Below are 2834 nucleotides of genomic sequence, written 5' to 3'. Positions count from 1 at the left end.
CAGTCAGCTCAATGTCTACATTTGTTACAGCTGATAACATTTGATTCCATCCACCTGGTGGACAGTAGGTGACTTTTAGAAACTGAAAAGCATAGCGTTTACTTAAGAGTAACCCTGTCAATGTTGTTCCTTCTCCATGGGTTCAGGGCCAGGACCTGTCCTTCGAGCAGGTACAGGGAGCAGCTGGCTCTTCAAGTGCTTGATGAAAGTGAGGGGCAGGTGCTTCATTTACCCAGGTTCCTCACAGTGAAAACAACAATAAAATCGAGGCTGAGATTATAGACAAGCCCTTCTTGAGCTAGACAAGCGCTGCGGTGTGCACGGTCCCTTGTGATCCACCCAAATAAAAGTTCACCATCTTTCCACCTCTTTAATTAGCAGGTCCCTCCTTTGCTGTTAAGCAAAACTCTCTACGTGTATTCCCGGGAGGGCCACCCGTTTTTATCAGATCTCTGTCTTCCTGTGTGTCAGGAAGGGAGAGCCTGCTCAGAAGCACAGAACACTGGGCTGATGGAACCACCAAGGCCAGAAAGGGGAGGCAGCTCTCCCCTGGTTTCCCAGCTCTCCTGACAGACAGCCACGCTGGGAAGGGTGGCAGGTGGCCATCAGCCTTTCCTTATCTCTTGGCTGCCACTCCCATCAGCGCCAGCGCAGCTCTGCATCACTGGCCGAGGCTGACGTCAGGCGGCAGCGGCAAATCCTGTAATGCCACTGTGTTTCCGGGCGTGCCGTGGGTAGCAGCACCTCATCCTACAGGCCTCCACCTGCCCAGAGCCAGCGAGGGAGGAGGATGAGTGGTAAAAAAAAAAAAAAAAAAAATCAAGAAGCCCTCAAGAGTCAAGGCAGGTGCTCTCATCTGCTTCTAAATTCTGGGTCAACTTAAACCGGGGAATGTATGTTCTGTTTTGCTTTTTTCATGGCCGGTCGTATCCTATGTAAAGGCTTCACTCTGGGTCTCTATGCCCGTAGGCTTCCTAAGGGTAGGACCTGTTTGGTGGTCTCTGCTATGCCCTCACCGCCAGGCCTATGTGTCTGGCGATATTTGAGACTAAACGAGGGCTCAGATGACAGCTCTTGGACTTGCCAATGTCTCTCTCTTTAGCAGCTCTGTAACTATTCCCATCCTTCACATCCAGATAGTCGTAGCTCACTAGATCCAATGGAACAGTTGTCCCTTCCACCAAGCCAAGAGTCTTTGGGTTGGTTTTGGGGACCAGGATACCCTGCTGCCCCCCAATATATTGAGTAATGTCCGTCATGCTTCTGGATATCTGAGATCGTAGAAATTAAAAACAAAAGAACCAGAACCAGAAAGCTGATCCCAGATGGTGGGATCCCGGGGCCTGGACACAGTAGAAACAAGGCCGAATCACACATTACAAACATGCCTGGTCAGTCTCATCTATGGACTCTTTAGCTGTAGCAGGTCCCTCAAATCAAGTAGCACTAAGCAAAACCAACCGGGTTGCCGGCTTACCAAGAGGAACTACAGATTTTTATCAGTTTTCTGAGCGGAATAGAGTTTGACAACCGCCATGAGTCATAGCCCCGGTTTTAAAAGATCTTGTGTGCAAGTATATTGGTGGGCTGATGGGCATGACAACCCAGGATCTTAGGTACCTGTGGCTCTTCTACCAAAGGACTCTGAGAGTTTGTCAGAGACTATGGAGTCTCCCCAACTGCTGGCATCATAACTGGCCTCAGAGTTTGGTTTGTGTCTTAGAATAAGACTGAGGAACTGTGGAGTTTTGAGCAGCCAGATGTAAACAACCCCTACAACCGCCATAAATCAGCTTCAGTGGACAGCAGGCCAACTTAGCCCTGTATTACAACTTTGGTCCAAATAGTTCTCAAACAATCAACATGTCTTTGTGCAGAGCCCAGTAGAGTCTATCTCAAAGGTAACCTGGGCAATAATCATAACCCACACATTGTTATCCAAAATGAAATGACTAGAAAATCAGAACTATGTACCTTAGTTAGCTTTGGGGCCTCCAAAATCCATAATTTTTAACTTAGCTGAATAAGAGCAAAACTAGAGTTTCTGTTTGTGTTTGGTGATGTTTGTCACTTGTGTGGCCACCTTGAACCCCAGGAGTTTGGGTTTCGCTTAATCATAATGGGCTTCCACTCTGAAACCATTTTGACTTGGTGATGTAATGTTGGTTTTTATGACAAAGTTGTTGAGAGGAATAGGTAGCACATTAGGGGGTCTAGAGTTTGTCTTCTGTGCCCCTTGAGTGGTCACTGCCTGCTTAAACATCCACTTATGATAGCATTGATAGGCAAAATCATCATTTTCAGGGAATATCTATTAAAAAATTTTACTGCTTTGTTTGAAACAGCAAAAAATAAAAAATAGCCTACATGTGTTTGTTACCTGCTGAGAACTGGTTACATAAATGATGTATGTGCTTCTAGGAAAGAAAATCCAATGTGGCCATAAAACAGTGAGAAAGTCCTTTGGTCCTGCTGGTAAGAATCATTCTCCAAAAATCATGATCAATGGTGGGGGAGTAAGGCACAGGACAGTTTCTAGAGTACATAGCCATCTCTGGAAAAAGGAAGAACAGTGTCTGTCTTGTGTATGTGAAAATATCTCCTACTAGAAATACAAAACTCTGAGTTGGAGAGATGGTTCAGTGGGTAAACATGTCTGCCACCAAGCCTGAGATCCTGTGTTTGAGCTCTGTACCCACATGATAGAAAGAGAGAGCCATCTCCTGAAAGTTGTCTATGACCTCCACACATGTACTGTGACATGTACATGTCCACCCACTTGCATGCACACACACACACACACACACACACACACACACACACACACACACACA

Source organism: Microtus ochrogaster, chromosome 1 (assembly GCF_000317375.1).
Source record: "Microtus ochrogaster isolate Prairie Vole_2 chromosome 1, MicOch1.0, whole genome shotgun sequence".
In the NCBI taxonomy this organism is placed as follows: Eukaryota; Metazoa; Chordata; class Mammalia; order Rodentia; family Cricetidae; genus Microtus; species Microtus ochrogaster.
The sequence above is the reverse complement of the archived record's forward strand: the minus strand, read 5'-3'. Positions refer to the sequence as shown.